At 41.8% G+C, this 16,537-nt stretch overlaps 1 protein-coding gene across 4 annotated transcripts in view; it reads right to left on the reverse strand.

Annotated features, from left to right (window-relative positions):
• Positions 1-16,537, reverse strand: part of GLIS1 (GLIS family zinc finger 1) — a 204,542-nt gene that overhangs the window by 102,339 nt on the left and 85,666 nt on the right. The gene's annotated exons all lie outside the window — the stretch shown is intronic.

Consider the following 16,537-nt stretch of genomic DNA (forward strand, 5'->3'; position numbering starts at 1 on the left):
ATAAATGCTAATGCTAATAATCATAAATTCTGCTCTGGTAAATACTCCATTTTACAGACTAGAAAAACAGACTAGAGCTATAGTAATATTACTCAGAAATATATATATCACCATTTTCACTATGGTAGATAAATCATGTCTTAAAATACTAGATCTTCCTCAAATCTGATTTTTCATGCAGACAAAATGTAATGGTGTCAGATACTAAGGCAAGCGTAGTTCTGTAGTTTTCACACAGAGCTCAGAAGTGGCTCCTTCACCCTTGTACCCAGCTCTGATGGTGAGCTGAACTGCACTGTAGTCAGCCCACTCTCCAAGGAGGCACTGAGTGTCACACACTGAGGAAGAAAACAAATTCTGCAAAGGGACAGAAAAGATAAAGCCTGTGCTCAGTTTCCTGCAAATCACTGATTTTCACAAGCATCCAGGTGTGTTACAAGGCACAATTCATCCCACTATAGTTTTGTTGTCTCTTGAGTTTTACCCAGACAATGCCTACATCATTCAGCCATCCCAAAATAGGCTCATGCAGCTCCAAGACATGTTTTCCTCTTCTCATTGACTATACAAGGTGCCTAAACAAGTAACTTAAACTAAGTACCTGACTTAGTAATTGTGTGAAATTAATTGTGTGAAATCAATCTCTCTGAGCAGCCATAGACTTACCAACATCCCCATCACCAATAACCTGCTCTACACTGCTCTCAGGTCTGCTCCTTCTTCTACTGAAACCCTCACTGGACCCGCCACAGACAACACAACTTCTACCATTTCAGCAGTATAATTTGTGGTATTATCCAGGGCAGGTATATATGAGTATTGAATCATAGAATGGTTTGGGTTGGAAGGGACCTTCAAAGATCATCTAGTCCAAACCCCCTGTCATGGCCAGGCATGTCTTCCACTAGACCAGGTTGCTCAAAGTCCCATCCAACCTGGCCTTGAACTGTTCCAGGGATGGGGTATCCACAGCTCCTCTGGGCAAACTGTGCCAGTGCCTCACCACTCTTCATGAAAAATTTCCTTCCTTATATCCTAACTAAATCTATCTTCCTTCAGATTAAAACCGTTGTCCCTTGTCCTATTACTACAATCCCTAGTAAAAAGTTTTTCTGTTTTTCTTACAAGTTCTGCTTTACATATTGAAAGGCCCCAATACGGTCTCCCCAGAGCCTTCTCTTCTCCAGGCTGAACAAGTCCAGCTCTCTCAGTCAGTCTCCAGAGCAGAGGTGCTCCACCCCTCTGATCATATTCTAACCCTGTAGCAAACTGAAGGTGGGTGGGAGAGCCTGGGCTGCCATGGTCCTCTATAATTACAGTCAATGAAAGCTTTGAAAATTATGAAAATCACGTTCAGGGGTTTGGTGAGTATAAATGAGAAGAAAGAGGTGACTGGGGAAGGCAAAAAAAGTCTCTGGTAACTTAGAATTCGTGAAAGGCCTCGCAGCACAAAAGTCCATTCTCCTCTACTGGCTGGGCTGCACAGCATCCCCATCATGCTCCATGGAGCCATTGTAATGGGAAGACCATGTCATATGAAGATGTAGCCCAGGCAAGCATCCAGAGCCACAGAAAAGGGCAGGCACATATGACACCCAAATTACAACTTGCATGAGGCACTATTGTGACATTTCCAGAAGAGAATTCCCTGTTTCCAGTGAAAAGTTTTCAGTGTTTGGCTGATACATTACATTTCTTGACCATTTATTTAATTTTTACTTTTCCAGAAGTCAGAATCTTTAAAATTGGAAAACTAATACTGAGTTTTTCCTACCCAGCTCCATCACAACACCAAGGCATGTGAAAAGTCCTAGGAAGTGTAGGTCAGCATCATTTTATATAAACATTTATAAAAAGCCCATGTAAGATTTTTCAGGAAAGAGATTTTAAAGAGAAACTGATTTGCATTTAAACTATACAAAATGGGCCATTAGCCTTCTTCATGGTAATTAATATATATGTTCTAGTTATTTCAGATCTATATTCAGAGACCTGAATTCACTGACACTGTGTGACTGTTTTGAATGACTCTGAAGAGATACAGAAGCTGTACAGAAATGCAGCATCTTCTGGCCTGTACAAGGCAGTCACCAAACCTTTTAAGATCACTTTGGAGGCCTTTCAGCTTATAGTGGGTCTTTCTGATTATTAGCTCTGCCCTGCTTGTAATCATGACATAAATTATCATGATTCTCTGGAGTCCACAGCTTCATTGGGCTTTATCCCATTCCTATTCTGGCTTCATTCAATCATAATTTAACTCACTTCAGGGATAATACCTACCTTAGCAAGACTGTATAATGAGACTTTGGATTCCTAATTGGTTTAGGAGAATCACATTTAAAGGGTATCTAAATACACTGTTGAACACTAGTGAATCAGCTCTCCACACTTCCAAAGGCCACACGACCAAGAAAAGATGGTAAATCAATCAGACTTACAATACCCAATTCACAGTTCCTCTATTTCCATCAGCAGTGTTACTTGGAATATAGTCAAGATGTATCTTCCCTCCAAAATATTGCGGAGTCGCTTAAAATGTTTAAGGTTTATACTGGACTCATAATAAAACACTTTCTTTCATTCCCCGAATGATACAAGTCTGAAATTCATTAGGGCTTTCTAAATATGTACTTTACCAATTTTATCATATTATCAAAACAAAGAAACTTGAAGCTTTCACCAAAGCTCAGCAATACCAACTGTAGCACACACTGATACCTATTTGTGTGAAGATGGAGATTTCCTAGAATAACATGAACACTATCCCTGTGCTGTCAAAAATAATTATCTTCTCTTGTAGCTGTCAAATCAGAAAACACATTTGCTCCCTGCAAAAGAACAGAGCACTTATGCTAAATCTGTGTGAAATTCTGTTTTCAGCTAATCCACTGTACATTTGCCTTCACAAAGTACCTTACAGATTCATTAATGAGAGCTAAAGATGTCTTGCACAACAGTGCCCTGAGTGAAGTCACACTTGTACCAAAGCCTCCGAAATGTGCCTACCATATGGAAGCTGGAACAATGCCGGACAAGGGACACCACCACCAGCTCACGTTTTTTTATCTCCCCCAGCAGCCGAAAAAAGAGCTCAGAGATTATCTCTGAACACGGACAACCTGAGTCTATCTTTAACTCTTCAAGCACTTGTGAAGGTGAATTCATTGCCTCTGAAAAAAGTCTGCTTTACACTGCTGTAACTGAGAACAGAATCTGGCCCTCTGACAACTGGCTGTTCTATACAATATTAATATCACTGGCTGGCACACACAGGATTTAAGCACTTTCCATGTCTGGAACTCTTCTTTCACTGGTATCGAGGGGCCTTTAACCCACATACTGTAACTTTCCAATAACAGATGAAAAGAGCACACACTCCCTCGCCTTAGACCAGAGGGTTCACCCCACTTGCACTACACCATAGCCATAAATCCATATAAAAAAGTCACCATAGCACTACACCATTCCATAAATCCATATAAAAAAGTAATCCTAATTTACAGAGAGTAAATCTAATAAAAGCAGAGTGGTTTCCAGAAGGATCTCATGGAAGTGGAATCCATCAAGGTAACTTCTGTCTTTCTCTCTTTCTGTCCTGAGCTTTTGATTTATATCTTTACATTTAAATGTTCGCGAAGGGAACGGAAGCAGCTGATGCAGTAGTGTGCAAAGGCTGCAATCAGGCAATTCCTTCCATATGAGTAATCAAGTTAGTTTAATTTTGGATACCTTGCTCCTTTCATTCTGGGGTAACTGACTTTGGGGAAGTTTTTTCTTGATTTATGCCAGATTAAGTCTTGTGAGAATTGGCCCCATTGATTGTGATGAGGCTCCACACCTCAGGAATGACACTGGAACTGGTTGGGATATGCAGGGTCAGCCCTACATTTCTTGCTGGGGGTAAATTCTGCTGGAACAAAGCAGGACATATGCTCACACCAAAGGAAACCTGCCTGTGCAAGAATGACATCCACATTCAAAACAGTCCTAACTAAAGGGCAATATCTCTCTTTCTTCCCCAGAGAACACCTTGTTTACCATGCAGGAAGACTTCACTGTTACTGATCAAATTAGCTATTAAGGCTAAGAAGGTAAGAGCAAGAAAACTTACCAAAAGGGTAATTATTCAACAATAAACACATGTTGCAGGGCTTTGGAGTTTACCTAATTAAGACCAATGGACAAATAACTGAAAGATGTCTAACTGAAATGACTCACATTCAAAATAGAGATAGATTTGAAATATTTGCTTAACATACTTAGATATCCCCAGAGAACTGTGGGTTTTGCGGCGAAGACCAAACTAGGTCATTTGCCTTTTTTTTCTTACTGTTCATTCTCTTTAATTACTTCTTGTTAAAAAAAAAAAAAATTGCCATTCTTGGTTTTGTTTGGATGTGATGTCCAAAATGTACCACGACAACAGTGAGAAATGGAACGCTGTTACTGGCAGCAGGATGAGTCACGTGAGACGAGTGAAAGACCAAACATTACCAGATTTTCTCAAACAAGTGAAAATCATCCACACTGAAGAGGCCATTAAACCCCTCCACGGAGAGGGAATTATTAACTCAAAAAGTGCCAACACAGCAAAGCCATGGTGGGGGAGGTGCTGTACCCACACTCAGCATCCCATCCCACGTCACAAGTGTTGAACAATCTCCATTACAGTATGGCTGGACTGACTGACACAACTACACAGTCGGTAATTTAAGAGCATCCAGAGAGATGCACAGCACTCTGCTGCCTGCTTGAAGGCTCTAATGAATGAACTGAATGCTTCAAAACACAAAATCTTCAAAATCATTCATGCACATAGAGCATTTTTGACATTTTCAATAACAACAAAATCAACACTTTCATGAAGTTTTTTATGCCTGTCATGCCATTCTCTATGGTGAATGGGAGGGATTGTCTTAATCCTACACCACCAAGCCCGAGGGACAGAAAAGTAGCTAAGGAAAGGAAAGCAAAGGCTGGAAAATAGATACTAGAGTTGTTCTTACACTCCCTGGAAGGCAGCCTCGACTGTGGAGACAGATTTTCTATGCCTTGTGAAAAAACACGGCTTCTCCTTTGTTTCACTGAACAACTATTAGCAGGGATATGAGTTTGGGTCTAAATTTTTCTATTATGGACACATTTAAGGAGAAATACTTTAGAAAAAGGCTGGACTGATTAGCCATGGATGCCACTACAGCCTTAGAAGACTTTACCCAAATGTAACACTAGTGTTTTCAGTCAGATCTTAGAACAAGGCATCCTAAATACAGACTTACAGATCTTGGCCTGGAGACCCAAAAGAGGGGATGTTCAGATCTTTTCTTGGCCTCTCTGCAGTCATTTGCACCATCTGGTACATAACAAATCTCAAGACATTTGGGCTTCTCACCACTTCAAAGAGGAAAGTTCTCCACTTTAAAAGACCTTTGCAATAGTTTTTAATTCAGTAGTAGACTTCCAGTAACATTTGACTACATTTCTTAAACCACTCAATGTGGTCCCAGATTGTCCAACCGTGACTCTTCAGGTAGGTAAATGTAAACTCTCACAAAGCATTGAAAACTCTACCTTTTTATTACAAGCTAAGTTTCACCCTGTGAAGTTTTGGAAGTTCTCTCGCTGTTCTGATTTCATCTCTGTGTGATATCAATACTGTGCATCACTAAGGTGTCTTCCCTGGTGGCAAGAAGGTGGCAAGAAATGTTTTAGAGCTAAACAGCCCCAGAGCAGTGCATTTAAGTGCAGAATTCCTTCCTTGTTCCATTAATTATCTGAGTCCTCTGTAACGCACAGATAGAAAATGCAAGATCTGAAAATCACGCTGAGGAAACAACTACTTGGGCATTGACTATCAAACAAAGTCACTGTTATACTGAAAAGTTACTAAAAATGTGCAAAGATTACTCTGCAGTTCTTTAAGCCCCTGGGGACAAACATACAGACTTTCAATATGAGCATTTGTCACACACAGCTCCTTTGGCTCACTTAGACTGGCAAAAGAGGGCAGTAGTCTCTTTTCTTGCTGTTTGCCCTTACCCTTACAATAACAGCATTAAATTTTCGCTGCTGCACTCAAGAGTTCATATGTCAAAGAGGAACAAAGCAGCTCACACCACACTCCAGGTTCACCCCGGATCTCTGTATCAGTTACAACCTGTCCACATTTTAAGGTCTGTTTCATACAGCTGGTAGAGACATGGCTTCATTTATTTATAATGCTTGTGCACTATCTTAATAAAAACACAGTGAGAGCCAAAAGATTCTTTATCACAGAGCAGGCCACACTGTATGGTCAAAGTCAAGTGAAGACCAAAATTACTCTACACTGGTGTATCAAAACAGAGGTGGCAGATCCTCTGCCTATTTGCAAACAGATACAGATTATATCAGTCTATAAAGGATTAGGATTAAAACCAACAGTATTGAATAAGGTTAGAATAAAAAAGAAGGACCTCTTTCCTCCAAGTTTTTATGAACCATGCTATAAAATGTTACAACAGAAATACTTATTTCTTTACTTTCACATTGATGTATGAGTGAAGACAGAAGGGCTAAGAAAAATCTTGTAAACTAAAACAACCCAGATAGTGAAATAATTTGTTGAGTATCAATCTTAAAAACTTGTGGAAGATAAATACAACCCATGTGTGTCTTTCTAGTGAATTATGGACCCTAACTGTTGGCTACATCCATATTTGTTATTTCATGTTCAATTTATTTTTAAAACTAGTTATTTGGATTGCATTATATTTCTGTTCTGGGTAATTTATTTTTGCAGGCTACACACAGTATTTTAAGGGAGTGAATGTGTAGGGTTGGCACTGCAGAAGAAAGAAGCGTGGTTAATTTTATATCAGTCCAACTTAATACAATTTGAAAACATTTCAGTAGTTTAGAGATCTGTAACCTTTTCACTTTCGAGCATGTGGATAGAGTTGGCTCCCATATTTGACTTTTCCATGATATTTTAAAGGTTATCTTGGAGTGCAACAGGAAGCAAAGAACACATAACAATCTACTACCTCTTTCACTGCTAACATGGCTTTCAGTGTTACGTAGTTCAGATTTCCAGCTGAGACCGGCACAACACTTTTTGAACTTAGCAAGTATGGCCAAGATTCAGGAAAACACATGCCATGAGCTTTGGTTCCAGTGACTTCACAGCCTCAGCTGATGTTCTGAGTTAGGCTCTAGATGTGCAAGGACAGAACCATTTTAGGCAATAGTGAATAGATTCTCGGAGAAATACACTGTCTTTCCCTACAGGCAGGTTTGAAACTCAACATTCTTGGCTTCTATTTGGATTTCAGACCTCTAAATTATGCCCCTAAACAGAGCTGAGAGCAGACTGAAAATGACCATTGGCCTCTTTTGTGGCAATCAGGACAAAACCTTTTGCAACTTGATGAAACACAGGTCTTGTCATTCATTGTTACAGAGGCTCTTTGGCTTGGAATCACCTTTAGCCTGTTACCAGGCAATCTGAAAAATATTGTTCTCAGCACATCTGGTCTTTTTTTGTGGTCAGTTATCCTTCCTCACTACTTGGATTCTAGTAACAGCGGGAAAAGACATTAAAATAAATGTTTTAGGAAAATATTAAGCTCAACAAACATTATTTTAATTAAAAGGAAATCCTAAAAACCTCCTAATGGGCACTTGGAGAATATAAGCTCAATGTAATGAAATTTGATGTGTTTCCTTTTTTTTTTTTAAGATGACCATTTTTGGAATCAGTTTAATTCTCAATATGTCTGATAGGTAGGATATATTATGTGTTTGCCTTGTCAAACACAGGAGAATCAGGATGTCTTGCCACCTTGTGAGTAAACATTTTCAAAGGAGGCACATATACAGCCTTTGGCCCCATTCTCCTTTCCCAGTTCTCCACTCACTCAATTCCCCTTTCAATCCTGAGCTCGTTTGAAGCTGTCTCTTCCACTTCCATCTTCAGTCCTCTCCAACCTGTCCCTCACCTTCCAGCACACACTCCAGGATGCCACAGATGCAAGACTGCTGCCATGCTGTGCAGAGCTGGCTCTACCAAATCCATTGCACAAGTTTTAACCCTGGCAGGAGCTGGACACACTACCTGAGTACCAAACAACTGTATTTTCCACTGTGAGCAACACAGACAGGCTGCTGTCAGTCCGTCTGGTTTAAACTCCCTGCTCTCACACGAGATGGATCCACAACCTGTGCTCCCGGAGACAGCTGAGTAAGGCTGAAGCAATTCACCCCCCCAAATAAATGCCACTGTGCATCTGGTGTAAACTATAAGGCAACTATACACCCTTTAGGGTTATGTACACACTCCTCTGCCCTTAGTCCCTTTGGTTTGTCTTTTTTTGTTGCTCTAAATGGACACCACCAGGGTTTTCACAGCAGCCTGTCATTAGATGGGATCTTTAGGTTAAAAGAGCTCCAGAGTGACTCTTTCAAGACAGAAGTTCACACATTTTGTGATGAGGTACTTGAACTGTTCCTGTTGCACACATGCTTTCATTATCGATTATGTGACTCCTTTGGGAATCAGGATCTTTCCATACATGCACAGACTGCGAAAATCTGTTTCTTTTGTTTTTTCCTCTAAGTCATTTAATTCCCTAATAGCCAGAGCATGCCTACTATGAACTGCATGTGCGTTATTCTTTCCCATTTACTTATGAAACCCTGAACTTTTAAACTCCCAGATCTCCACTCCCCTATATTTTCCTTAGCCCATTTAGTCTCTCTTTTCCATGGACGTTTTAGCCAGCAGACCATGTAAAGACTCCGCAGGGGTATGTGCTCTCCTAAACATCTGAAACACAAGGATGTGCAGGGAATGAAAGCTGGGGTTTTGCCATATGGCACCTTGCATATGTCTTATGTAAACATATATGTCTATGTCCCAAGAAGGAATTTTATGTCTGCCTGGCTCAGCAGTATATTATATACTTTAAAAAGGAAAAAAACCCAACACAACAAAAAATATTTCCATCAAGATGTTGGGCTCGAAGTTTTAGGAGCCTGGAAGTGTCACCAAGTCAGTAACAGCCACAGAAGCCAACCACCACAAAGACAGAATCACTGCAGATCACATAAGGGAGAAACAGCACACTTTAAACAACAGGGGAAATTGGTAACTAAACATATTTTGTTCCTTTCAGTGCAGGCTGGACAGAGGAAAAGGTCTGGTAGGATGTGGATGCACAACATCTACTCTTCTGGACCTAGTTCTGGTGCACACATTTGGAAAACAGCCTACTCATAGGCAAAGGAGACAGAAAATGAGTCATAAGAGGAATCAAAATGCACCGGGAGTCTGCAAAAAACTTTCCATGTTGCAATGTGATAGGAATGCTCCAACATGTAAAGGGAATACTGTGGAGGGGAGCTGGTAAACCTGCACTGCACATCAGCCTCAGCTATGGGTTGTCTTCCATTTATAGGTCCTCCAAAAAGTGCCAATTAGGCTCCTCTCCTATGAGAGGCTTCATAACTCTCTCCTCTCTATTGGTATCTTTGCTTCAAGCTCACTTGTTGCAGGAGCTTCTTCCACACATTTTTTCTGGTTCTTTATATATCAGAGGGATGAAAAGCTATAGTGAAAAGGCATCTGGTTGGTGAAGACCACCTGTTCTCCTAATACACTTGCACTGGTTCCTTGATTCTCTTAATAAAAGAGAGACATCCCCCCACACACAATCTCCACCTAGACTCACTGCACATCTCTCATACTTACCCAGTAACCCACATCCCCATCAACCTCTTTGTGCTCTTGCAAAAATAGTTTTTTTACAATGAGAACTCAAATTGCTACCACAAAAAGGCAACCACTTCACCTACACAGTCTACTTGGTCATTTAACACCTGATACCTAATACAGTAATGGCTTCTTTACAGCTCAGAATTAACACTGCCAGAAAGAAAATTCAAGACAAACAGCTTCCCCAATATACGCTGAAAAGAGCAACAGCCTACCCCTGCTACTTTTCATTTGCTGTTTTCATTATTTGACATTTCTTTCTGCCAGGATTTTGGCATTATTTCAAGGCTTGATTTGAAATATATTTAACATCAAGTGATTTGCAATGTCGTTTTCTATTTTACCATAACCATGCTTGGGACTAATTCCACTCAAATTGAATTTACCCTTCTGCACTCACTGCCAGTGAATGGGCCTCTTGCAGGCTCTCCAGCACAGAACATACTTCTCCCCAGTTTTACACAAGTCTGAGAACAGCAGAGTTATCTACAGCTGCAGACTTAGGGCTGTAGATACATCCAGTCCATGTTAAACATACACCTTAATGTGTCACTAGTAAGAATAGTTTACTGAAGGGCAGCATCAAGCATGACAGTTCTTGGTGCAATAAATATCTATATGCCATATAACACAGAAGAAAAACTCTTCTCTATGACTTAAATGTAACTAGTTCAGGTGTTTGCCCAAAACGGGGCAGCGTCAGACAACAACTAGGAGGACTGAACAACTTGACTGCATCCCTTTCTTCAGAAGTCAGATTCTGGGGATAACCAAGGCACCCTCACCACCACCTGGTCTGCTGTGGGTTTTTTTAGCAAACTGTGGGACAGGCTATTGTAGAATTTGCTGTGTAGAGGTAAAGCCATAGGGAAAAATAAAACCAGAGACAGGATGATGCAGAAAGATTAAAGAGTACAAGGAATGCTGTAAAAAGGGAAAATATTCTCACTGAATGGTGCTGCCTTACATGAACACTGAATAAACAACAATTAGAAAGTTTAGCTCCTGCAAAAAACCCTCTGTAAATCTTCCAGTGATGACAGTGGGCAGTTGCTATGAGTTAGGAGGTATATGGAGTGTGCTCTACTTTTATTTAGCAATGCTGCCTTCTGTAAAGGGGGTCTGCACTTTCCACACAAGTCATGAGAATAAGGTATCTCAGGGATTTCATGAAAATGGGTATGCCAGTGAAGAAACAGATACAGAAGTGTCACTGTAATCATGAGAACCTCTGACAAACACAGTATGCAATCACACAAAACAGGGCTGAAAGAGTCTTCAGAACATGATTTATCCCATCTTGTGTCCCTACAGCATAATCCAATCTCACAAACTTAAGGGGGTGTTTGGCCAATCTCCTTTACAGGCTACAGCAATTCCCCAGCATTTCCAGCAAACTATTCAGTTGTTTCACCTAACATTTTTTTTCTTCATGTCTAACTTAATACCCCCTTAGCACAACTTAGTCCACTACGTATTGTCCTGTCCAAACTGGACATGGAGAGGAGTCCATTCTCCTGCCTTCCATAAAAACCTCATGTTTTTGCAGACTGTCTCCACTCAACTCTTCTCTTGCCAGTGTTACACAGCTCTCATTATTTAAGTTTTTTTCTCATAAATCATGTTTTCCAGAGCTCTGATCTCTTTCCTCCATCTCTCTTCTGAACTGTCTCCAGATAGTTTTTTCTGTACCTTTTTTCTCCACGTATTACACTATCAGATCCCATTCTTTGCAGGTGGGAGCAGGTACACTCTTCCTTCACCGTGAGCCAGCAAGGAGGCAGCACAATGGCAGTCAGATTTAGCAGATAAATCTTACCTTTAGGATTAGTTTACCTTTTTTCTTGGGTAAGACAAAGAATAATGAGGTTAATGAACCTTTGGTATGATTCAGTTTTCCTGTTGGTTCTTAGTGTTGCATTAAATTGCCCTCTTGAAACAGGCCTAGAAAGCTCAGTATAGAACTGACCAAAACACATGTAGAGGTAGAGGCCAACTCCACCCAGGTTCCCTCATGCCAAAACACAACTTAGCAGCATCAAACACTAAATAAAAACTCTCAGGAAAGCGCACATACTTACACCCTGTCCAGACTCCAGTGTTATGACACTCTCAAAACTCTAATTAGGGCTGACTCTTCAGATCTACTGCACTTTTTCTGCTGACCATCCCCACCATCAAGAATACGTGAAGGGCATGAAATCATTCCAACATGCTGATCCAATCCATCCCGTGAAACAGAGTAATTCATTAATCACATTGTCTCCGAGCCCAGTTCTGTTCTCGCCTGGTTATCAGTCAGGAGTCACTGCCACAGCAGTGAAATAATTACAAAAACTAGAAGGTGCAAGATCAGAGTTAGGAAGTCTTCTAGAACTGAATACCTAAAGATGCACACTGAGGGATGAATTCTGACAACTCTATTTTAATAACAGCTTCCAGTGCTCAATTAGAGATAGAGAGAGTGCAGCCAGCAACTCAGTAAATATTGTGGGCTAACCAAACTGAGCAAAGACCCACGGACTAGATTTGAGGGTCTCAGACTGAGAAAGTCTAGCTTGTTACAACTCTGGGCAGACATTCTCTTCCTTTGCTCTTTCCCATCACCTTGGCACACTGCTAACACTGATAATGAGGGATGAAGATTTATATCTGGAATATGCATTTTTATGTGACTTTAGTACTGGACAAAAACCCAGCTCAAGAGCTATGTATATGGAAATGTTCCCACAGCAGGTAAAATATGGTCAAACTGTGTGCAAGGTTCCCTAAATGTCAGGACCAAAGAGCCAGAAACTACTTCTAAGTTGGAAACGGAGCCCTACAGTGAAGTGACCGAGTTTGTGAATAGCAGGCATAGCAGAGGAATTGAGTGCAACTTCCAAAGACCACACAGTTTACAGGCTGAGCCCAGAAAGAATGCCAGTGTGCTTGGTGCATTGTATTTCCTCTGGGATATCTCCATCTAGTTTAACCACACACTGTTGGATCTTGAGTGCATCTTTTAGCAAGACACCAAAACTCAAAGTGGAATCTTTAAATGATGGAGAATTGCTTTTGCAGCAGTTTGTTCCATGGTTCTCAGCATGAATTTTATATAGTTTGAACTTGGTTGACTTCAGGCACTGGGTCTCACATCAAGCCTTTGTGTGCTAGATAAAAACACAGACTACCTGGTATTTTTTCTCTCTCTCTCTGCAGACAACTTTAGACTTTGTTCCTACCTTTTCAGTGATTAATTGGCTGCCTTCTTCCTTTTCTCACACTACAGTACATTCTCCAGATCATGAATCGTTTGTGTGAATCTTCTCTTAAACACAGCCAGTTTTTCCAAGGAACCTTGTTAAATTGTCAACACTTAGAACAGCACAGCACTAGAATCATTAATAACATAAGACAGCAGCATTGTTTTGCTACTTCTGCCTGATATGTGCCTAAACACAACTCTGCGAACTTTAATGGTCTTTAATAGGACCTTTAAATGGTCTTTAACAGGTCCTTTAATGCTCTCAGTGTCTGGGGGAAGAAGGATGGTTATTCTGGTTTCCCTGTGTGTGTGTGTGTGTGTGACTTTAATACAAGTCTCTGCTAGGAAACAGAATAAAGTCACCAAATTATACTACTGTGCCTCCAAAGTTAATGACCCAGAATGAGTTCTGCTGTCGATGGGCCTAACTCAATAGGCACCACTGAAAACAATGGAGTCCCCCAGTGTGTGACCAAAAAAGAAATAACAACTTTTTAAGGAATGCAGCAACTGCAGAAGCTCAGTAACCACTTATGAAACTGAAGGGGGAAACCAGCCATTTGAATTTTTTGTTTACAGGCAAAAAGAGCTCCAGCAATAGAGTCAGTGAGTGTGAGATTTCTGTGATTTTAATTAAGCCTTTCTTAGGTTTGCCTTGTTTGGTTTAGCATAAGTTCTACAAAATACATCTAAACCCTGTGGCTGGTTTGCAAAAGACAGCAGAGAGGGAGTAACTGAAGCCATTTAAAAAATAAAGGAGTTGGAAGCTGAACGTGTGTGTCATCCGAGCCCCATGCTAAGCCATGGCCTTTTACAGCTAAAATGATTGCCGACAGAACAGACTACAGCTCTCAAAAATCCCTACTTACCTGGCAGAAATCCATCTGATCCTGAGCACGCTGACTAAGAAATTAGCTGAGATTAAGGGGGAGGAATGCAACCCCTGGAAGTTCCCAAAAAGTGAAAACCAAGAAATTTTTCCTTCTCATTGTCAGCAGGTCAGCAAGAGGGAAAACATGAGAGCAGCACAGCTCCAAAATCACTCCTTGTGATACGACAGCAGCAAGTCTCATGCATTATTTGCACTGCAAATCATTAGCAGTAGTTTTCCAACAAGAGAAGCAAGGAAAGAAGAAATGAGTAACAGCCAAGCTGGGGCACCACAGAGCTGCAGGGATCTCTGAGCCAGGGTGAGCCGGGGGGTTCCCACCCCGCAGGAAGAAAGCCTGTCTCCAGTGGCTGTATTAGCCTGGGCTAGGCTGGCACAACTGCTCAGAGCATGTTTCAAAGCCCAGACGTCAGGCGCTGTGCTGTCAGCCACGTGCTGTCAGCCACTCAGTGGGTATGCTTAGAAAGCACCAAGCTCTACAGAAAACATCAGTATCTGTGCTGCAGCCACCAGTCCCACACAAGCAAGAGTGGCTTCCCAAAGCTCAAGTCTACATGCCCTGTACGTCAGTGCATTTTCCTCTTCTCAGCCAGTGTGGAAAAAGCAAAGTATCTTGTTTCCGTGTAACCGAACCCCAGCCATGTGTATACAGCTAATGACTGGTTACACCACACATAATGAGGAGTCACGTTTTGCTAACTGCATAGAAAATAAACAAGCTAAAAAAGAAAACAATTACTGGCTTTGGTAGGACTCTCTCTTGACCTTCCTTGTGGACTCAGACCCTTGATGCTCTGAGTGCTATACGCTACAGTCACTGTCAGGCACAGGTACCACCTGCCTCGGGTTTGCTTTCCCTTTAATGCCATTGATATTTCTTCACTCTTTTTGGTGCAGAACATCCATCCAGCAGAGGCCAGAGCATTAGAATTACTGCGGTCTGCTCACCCTCATTCCTCACACTCACCTGACTGAAGTGCAGCCACATCAAAGGACCTATGCCCACTTTTTGCTTCTGAGACACAGGCAGTATTTGTCCAAAGCACAGACATGCCATGGCAGAGCTGTGAGGGCACCTTGTGCTCTTCTGCCCCTCAGCACCTGAGAGGGGACTGTTCTTTGCACATTCAGAGATGTGCAGTTCTACAGCATGTCCTGTTACTTGCTTTTTAACATTGTGAAAGTACATAAGATTATAATGCCATTGCAATTTATTCTGCATGGGAATGACCAAAAGTGCGACTCCTGCCTCAGAAAGTTCACAGCCTAAGAGACTGAGAGATACAAGCAGCAGAGCACAAAGGAATGATGAGCCAGTGCCACTCAGCACAGCAGCAGTGGCCTTGGCACAACTGTAGCGAAAGGTTTCTACATCTTTTGTCTGCATCATGGGCCAAACACGGTATGTCAAACCTCTCCACGTGCAGGAGAGAACTGTGGTGGCAGGGAAGACCAGCAGTTAATGGTTGGCAGGAGACAAAGCAGGGAAGGGGTGGGACCACGAGAGGAGGCGGCAAGAGATGACAGACACACACACCATATTCTGCTCCTGCAACAGGGAACCCCTCACACTTCTCATCAGTGCTTTCAGAAAAGAAGGAAAACCATTCCTGCCTAAAGATCTGATCTGTCTCTCCTCATGCTCTCCTACAGTCTAAGGCAAGCCCTGTGTCAGAGCAATTCTCCAGAGGTGGCAATGGTGACCTGCACAACCCTGTCTGGGTAGGCATTAGGGTCCTTTCTTCCAGAGAAGCAGTAGCTAATCAGTTGTTTCAGTCACAGCTGGACAGGGACATTTTATAGGGAGGAGTGGAGAAAAATTGGAGGAAAAAAAAAAGAAAAAAAATGAGAAAGAGGGACTTACACTGACAAGTGGCTGGTGGGGATAATGACCCCAGTCAGAGTCCTTGTGTTCTTATAAAAAAAAACTCTCGACAAACCCCAGCATCTGGTAGTTCAGCTGTGGGTTTCCGCTGTTTATTTTTCTATTCCAGCGCTCTCATCCCTATGCACTGCCTGTGCCTGGCTCTGTTAAGCATTCCAAGCTACAGAGCATAATTGAAAAATAAAAACCTCAGGCTCAGCATCAGGCACATATAGAAACAAATGCAACTGCTTAAATCCTTCCTTACATTGATGAGAACACAGGCAATAATCTCCCAATGCCATACCAGGCTGGCCTGAGGCAAATGCAAGCCAGGAGTTTCAGCCCCAGCAGACTCCTCAGAAGTGGTGGTTGCACACACCAACACCAGGTTATTTTGTTCTAACCAGGTGATGCACAGGGAGAAGCAGTTACTCCTGTGAACTGTCCAGGGAATGGGTCCTGTTTGTGTTCTCCTAATTTAAAGGAACTTAGTCCTTTCTCTATGTCTCTTCTCCCTCTTCACCTTCACACCGATAATCTCAATTACAAACCCAAACACAGCCTACCTGCGTCTGCTTAAAACTGTCCACCTACCACCACTTACAAACTCAGTCTCTGGCACTGCTTAATGGATGATGTCATCACAGGCAGCTCCAGACAGCTGCACCTTCAGTTTGCCTTTCTTTTACTCTTACTTTGAACAGTCCCTACCAGGAGGTCTTCATGACATAGGCTTCATCTCTGACTTGGAACTTTCAGCCCTCACTTCACCTCCAG

Source organism: Lepidothrix coronata, unplaced genomic scaffold (genome assembly GCF_001604755.1).
Source record: "Lepidothrix coronata isolate B3197 unplaced genomic scaffold, Lepidothrix_coronata-1.0 Scaffold12, whole genome shotgun sequence".
Taxonomy (NCBI): domain Eukaryota; kingdom Metazoa; phylum Chordata; class Aves; order Passeriformes; family Pipridae; genus Lepidothrix; species Lepidothrix coronata.